Source organism: Schistocerca nitens, chromosome 9 (genome assembly GCF_023898315.1).
Source record: "Schistocerca nitens isolate TAMUIC-IGC-003100 chromosome 9, iqSchNite1.1, whole genome shotgun sequence".
NCBI classification, from domain to species: domain Eukaryota; kingdom Metazoa; phylum Arthropoda; class Insecta; order Orthoptera; family Acrididae; genus Schistocerca; species Schistocerca nitens.
The window spans coordinates 329034938-329042267 of NC_064622.1; positions in this window are offsets into that span (position 1 = coordinate 329034938).

Consider the following 7330-nt stretch of genomic DNA (forward strand, 5'->3'; position numbering starts at 1 on the left):
CAAAAATGTCCATTAAACATGGGCTCTAAAATGCATATCTTAAGAGCTATGAGCACTTGTTCCTTAGAGGAGGTGTGTTTCACACTAACAAAGATGAAAAAGTGCTCATAGCTCCTCGGGTATGCATTTTAGAGCAAATGTTTACTAGTTTACTGGACTTTTTTACTTTCTTTGGTCCATATTACCTCCTTTAAAAGCTGCCTACCCTACAAAGTTAGCAACAACAGCACCAGTACACGTATTCCATTGTCAGAGGTATCAGGACAGTTTTTGCTTATAATTTTTGACTCATTTGCTTCTTGTACAGGGACCCCTACCTCAAATTGATACGTTCATACTTCTGCATCATCCTAGAAAGTTATAGCATCATCACAGAATCATCCTGTATATACATACATTTATAGATGCTGGCACCTATACCTTTGATGGTCTGTAATGTCATCAGATGACATTTCTGGACATGGGTTCCTATTCAAAATATTATATATTCACTCCCCTCTATGGTCCTAGAAGTTTGTAATGGGAATTTCCTAATACCCTGTATGTAGGCCATGGGTATGGATATCTCTGTCCAGGACCACTGTCGCTGAAATATCTAGGCTATATTTACTTGGCACATTGTGCAACACCAATTCATAATTTATTTTTAAGCACAAAATACATCTTTCACGTAACATATGTAGGACCTATAGTAAATTGTTTCTCTCATAATGATGGTAAAATGATATCACTGAAGCATCCCTGTCAGCCAGGTTTAATTAAGATGTGGGACAATAGTTTCACTGAATCATAAATGTTGATTCACTTATACTTTTCAAAGAAAATTCACAGGATGAACAATGGAAAGAAATTTATCAACGTCACCCAGTAAATGAGAAATTTCCTTAAAATATTCTTAAAACATCATAAATCCAGTTTTCCTTTACAATGTGACAGGAACAGTTACAGTGGAACATTTGAGAAAGGGTGGCTGACAAATGGTCGAAGTGAGCTGGCAGGGAAAGAGAGCTTTATTAATTGGAGAGGGTTAGCTCTAACAAAGGATTAAAGGGGCACTACAACCAGTATTACAGAATTCTTTACGATCTCATCAGACGAGTAAAAATCTCTAAACATATATTTTCATGACCACAAAACAAGAACTATAGAAAATTACCTTATCTGCAGCAAAAGGCTAAGAATGATGAGATGAGGACCCTAGTAAAGCAGACCCTAGAAAAACAGACTGCTACTTAACACAAAGAGCGCAGAGGTACTGATCACCTTCCAGAGAAAACTGAAGGAGCATCTCATTTATAAGTGTTGGTATAAGCTGAAGCAATACTTGCGGGCAAACTCATAGAAAAAAGGTACATTTAAAACTGGGAATGGAGTAAAACATTCCTTCGTGATGTGGAAACCAACCTTCTGAAGAGGGAAGGAAGGAAACCCAAGCAAACTGTTGAAGTAGAAAACATACAGCTGAACTGGAGAACAGTGCATCTGATGCTACATAATAGTGCAAATGTGATTTTAAAAACATTGTTCTTCATTTTGTATAAATGTATTAGCAACCTTTCTCTTATATGGCACACATATATAACTTTGTTTACCGCCTTTATGTCTGCAGAATGGTGTATTAATTGATGCAGGTTATTAGTGCTTGTTTCAGGCCTAGTGGTCTAGCAATGAAGCACATGCATGGAAACCATAAGGTTGCAGGGTCCTGTCACAACTGGATAACAGAAAGTTTCAGTCTGGCTTTAATCTTGTCTCCATTTCTAGATCATGTGAGAAGCTATCAGAACATTTTGATTCTATGTTAAACTGTAGAACCATTTCCCCTCAGCCACATACCATGAAGATCAAAGTTATTATTATTATTATTATTATTATTATTATTATTGTTTATTGCCTGACATTATCATTACTTAAAATTTTGTTTTCTCTGTGTTTTTATTGTATCTTCAATATCTGGTTATATTACAAAATTGTTAAGGCTTTCGTGGCCATGTGTTGACTACTTACCTGTTGGCTTCTGTTTCAGGTTGTTCAGCCTCCATCTGCTTCATAATTTTTCTGATGTTTCACCAGCACGAGTGGCTGGCATTGTCAAAACTTCACCCTCCGTTGCTGGTGGTGGACTGGAGTCGAGCTCACAGCTGCCGACATGGAAGTTCTTGCTGTAGAGAAGAAGTATTACACTTTCTTATTCAGGGAAGCTATAGAAATATGCAAACATGACAACATCTGTAACAAGAAAGATGAAAGCCTCAAGAGGAATAGATCATGGATTATCGTACTGCAGAGAATAACCATTGCAAGTAGCAAGGGGAGAACTGCAGCTGTACCAACCACGGAAAAGCCCTCGGATATTGGCACACCAGGTACATATAATCTGCAGCCGTGAGCTCGACTCCAGTTCACTACCATCAATGTAGGGTGAAGCTTTGACAAAGCCAGCCACTCATGCTGATGAAATGTCAGAAAAATTATCAAACAAACATTGGTCAAAGGACCCTCAAATTATATTGCTTATCTGTTATCAATATTATTACTTAAAATGTTGTTTTTTCTCTATCAATGATAAATTTTCAAGCAAGTTTGTATATTCTCTATAAAACCTGCAACATGACATGTCTTACATCATTATAAAAATGACCTATGGACAAAAATAAACCATTATTAAAAAAAAATACTAGAGATATTTAAGCTTTCAGACAAAGTCCTTTCTCAGAAGTAGAAGCCTCACACATTCACCCATCAACTCACACACGCATGGGACCACAGCTCGTGAGCTAGCGGCTAGCATTGCTGCCTCTGGATCACAGGGTCCCAGGTTTGATTCCTCGATTCCCGGCCGGGACAGGGATTTTCTCTGCCGGGGCTGGGTGTTTGTGTTGTCCTCATCATTTCATCATCATTCATGACAGTGAATTGATTGGAGTGTGTACAAAATTGGACTGTGTAAAAATTGGTACTTTGTACGGGCACTGATAACTGCGCAGTTGAGTGCCCCACAAACCAAACATCATCATCATCATCATCATCATCATCATCATCATCACCACCACCACCACCACACATGGCTATTGTCTCTGGATGCTGAGGTGTGGGGACAGTGGCCCCACGTGTATGAGTTATTATGTGAATGTGTGAGAGTTCTACCGCTGAGGAAGAACTTTGTTCAATACTCAGAGACAATAGCCATGTGTGTATTACATGATGTGTGAATGTCTTAGTTCTACTTCTGATGAAGGACTTTTTCCAGGAATTTAAATATTTTTAGTATTCTTTTTTTATGCCTATCTATGAACCAACATCTGCTCTACATTGTGAGTTATTGTTATTCCATCTTGGACTCTCCATTGTTTGATTTAAATTATGAACAAAAAAATTCAGTTTTCCAGGAATGAAGTAAGGCACCTCTTGGAGTAACTATTTCAGTTACAATCCTATTGATGTCTAGTGTTGACCGCCAGCAGAGATTGTTCACTTGATGGCAAATTTGCTCATAGGCAGTACTACCACTGATGGTAACCAGTCAGACAGAACTGGGCAGTGGTTTCTGGAGAGCTCTACCCAAAAAGCAAGTGACTGGAAAGTCAGATAGTATCATAGTTTGCCACCATTCCTTAAAAATGGGGAACTGAAACACCTGCAAGATGTTTGCACAACAGTCAAGATTAACTCAGACAGCTGTGATCATCTGAACATCAGCTTTAATGAGAAAGAAGGTACAGTAGTATATAAGAACATAATCAGATCTGTGCCAAGTCATACATGAAGCACATTATGAATGATGTAAGACACACATGACCCAACAAAAATTAAAAAAAAATTGTTACAGCTTTACAGTATGTGATCTCTCAGGTTTTCTTGGCATAGTTGACAGGCAGATGAACCAGCTTTCAAATCAGAAGTACATCACATTCTGAAAGTGAAGCCAGGCAACAGAGTAATTGAGAATGTGCCTCAGCACACATTTTCTAGACAATAAATCATAGGAACCACAACTGACTTCAGCTCCAAGAACAGTAGACTTTCCACACTCACCTTTAAAGGAGCAAATGAAATATACACTATGATCAATGCAGAGGACCCCTCAAATGAGGCTAACAGAATAGGCACAAAGAAAGTAGATGTATTTTGGGAAGACCTGGAGGGGACACTATCCAAGAATTTGACTAAGAATATTATCATACTCCTTTAGAGACTTCCTGCTCAACTCAAGAAAGAAGGAAAGTAATGAAAGATCATTAGGGACTAGCAAAGTCCACAACATGATTAAGCAACAATGAACAGCTAGTGGAAATTTGTAAATTTTGATTTGATAATTAAAGTGACAGCATTCCAAGATGGAATAACATCAATGTGGAAAGGATAGACTGCTACTCACCACATAGAGGAGATGTTACTTCATAGATAGGCATAAAAAAAGAATACTAGAAATATTTAAGTTCATGGACAAAGTCCTTCCTCAGAAGCAGAACTAAGACATTCACACATCAAGTAACACACGCATGGCTACTGTCTCTGGGCACTGGACAAAGTTCTTCCTCAGCCGTAGAACTTTTATACATTCACATAATAACTCTCACACATGGAGCTACTGTCTCCACACCTTAGCACCCAATAGCCATGCGTGAGTTAGTTGATGTGTGAGTGTGTGAGACTTCTACTTCTGAGGGAGGACTTTGTCTGAATATCTCTAGTATTCTCTTTTTGTAGTTTAATATATATTGCTTTATTTTTGTCCATGGGTCATTTTTGTAATATTAGACATGTCATGTTGCAGGTTTTATACAGAATAAACAAAATTGTTTACAAATTTACCACTGATACAGAAAAAACAACATTTTAAGCAATAATATTGATAACAGAGAGGGTTCTTCAGCTGATGTTTGTTTGATATTTTTCTGACATTTTGTCAGCATGAGTGGCTGGCATTGTCAAAGTTTTGCTGGTGGTGGACTGGAGTCGATATCATGGCGGCAGGTTATATGTACCTCATTTTGTCATGTCTGTGTATTTTTATAGCGTCCCTAAATAAGCACGTGTAATAGTTCGCTACAGCAAGAACTTCCATGTCCATGACCTGCTCTGATAATGAAGGATGAAGCTGTGACAATATCAGCCACTCGTGCTGGTGAAATATCAGAAAAATTATGAAACAGATGAAAGCCGAAGAATCTGAGACAGAAACCAACAGGAAATTTGTCAACACATGGCCCTAATATAACTAGACATTGCAGATACCCTAAAAACACAGAGAAAACACAAATTTTAAGTAAAAATAATAACATGCACTAAATGATAATAATAATAATAGTAATAACTTTAATTGTCATTGTTTGTGGCCCAATGGAAAGGGGTCCCACAGTTTAACGTAGGATCCAAATCATGTATCTTTCCTGAAGACCGCTCACATTGTGTAGAAGTGGGGATAAGATTAAAGCTAGACCAAAAATTTCTGTTGTCAAATTGTGAAAATATCCTGCAATCCTATGATTTCCAGGCATATGCTTTATAGCTAGATCATGAGGTCTGAAACAAGCACTAATAATCTGCGTCAATTAATACACCATCCTGCAGACATAAAGACAGTAAAAAAAGTTATAGATGTGTGCCACATGAGAGAAAGGATGCTAATGCATTTATACAAACTAAAAAACTATTTTTTAAATCACATTTGCACTAATATGTAGCCTTGTTAATCAGCTGCATTTTTGCGTAACCTTCTGTTTTCGATAAGCTGAATAACGTCTGCTGTAATCCATTTCCTCTTGTTTTTGGATTTTGTTTCCTCAACTATCTTTTCTGTTGCTTAATACATACCAGATTTAATTTGTTCCCAGCCTTCTTTTACTCCACCATGTTGAAAATTTTTAGCTACGTTTCTGTTTCCTGTGTTTAATGCTTTGTCAGTCCCTCAGTTTTCAGTTTTTCTATTTCCCATCTCTGTCTTATTGTATTTTTCTTCAAACATTTAAATCTGAATGAACTTTTCATCATAACCAGGTTGTAGTCACTATCAATGTCTGCAGATGGATAGTTCCTGCAGTCTTTTACTTAGTTCCTAAAATGTGATTTCACTAAAATGTAATTGACCTGTTATCCCCTTAAGTCTCCTCATGCCTTCCAGGTGTATCTTCTTCACTTGTGATGTTGGAAAAGTTTATCTGCAACAACTAACTGTTGCCTGGAGCAGAACCCAATTTGCTGGGCTCCTTCCCCACATTCTCTCTTCTGGATCCTTATCCACACTCACATTCTGATCCCCCATATCAATCTGGTTTTCTTCTCCCTTAACATATCTTATCACATTATTTATTTCTTCATACATTTCATCAACTACCATGTCCTCTGCTTTGGATGTTGGCATGTAAACTTGTATTATCACAGGGTCCTTTTGTTTAGTTTCAAGTCTGATTAGTATTATCCTAAAGCTGTATTGTATGTATCCCTTGACACATGATCTAGTGTTTTTTCTTAAAATTACCCCAACTCCTCCCACTCCTAGTCTGTCTTGATCTGTTCTGCTGTGAATGACCCTTTATTCTCCAGACCAAATGTCTTCTAATTGGGGCCACTTCATCTCTTGTATACAATGTACACCAATTCCTAGCCATTCCATTGAAACTTTAGGTATTCTAATTTGTTGCACTCCAGCAGTATTCTTATATTCCAAGAGGCAATTTTAAAATTGGGGCTGTTTTTCTTCACCTTGTCTTATCTTATGCAATCCTCTTTTGGAGATCTGATTGGGGGACTATCTTATCTCCCGGAAATTTTACAAAGATACTGGCATGGTTCACAGCTGATGCTTGGGATATCTGTGGATCTCTAATGTGGTGTTTTCCATTTCCCTTACACATCATGTGACATTGCCTTTCAGTTGGCTCTTTGACTTTGACCTTTGGAAACGGTCTATTAATACCGGGTGATAAAAAAGTCAGTATAAATTTGAAAACTTAATAAACCACGGAATAATGTAGATAGAGAGGTAAAAATTGACACACATGCTTGGAATTACATGGGGTTTTATTAGAAAAAAAAAAGTTCACAAAATGTCTGACAGATGGCGCTGGACAGCAAAATTTCAGTGACTGCGCATGACAATCATGTACAAAAGGAGCTGTAATGAGAGAGAGAATCAGATACACCAGCAGTTGCATGTTGACGTTACCTGAAAAGGCACTTTTAGTGAAGCTGTATTATCAGAATGGGGAATGTGATAGTTCAGCGTTATGATCCTATCACCATAGGAAGGGGATTCGAATGGGTAAAGATTTGTTGACAAATGTAGCTGTGGTGAGAATGATTTCGAATTTCAAAGCCACAGGTTGTT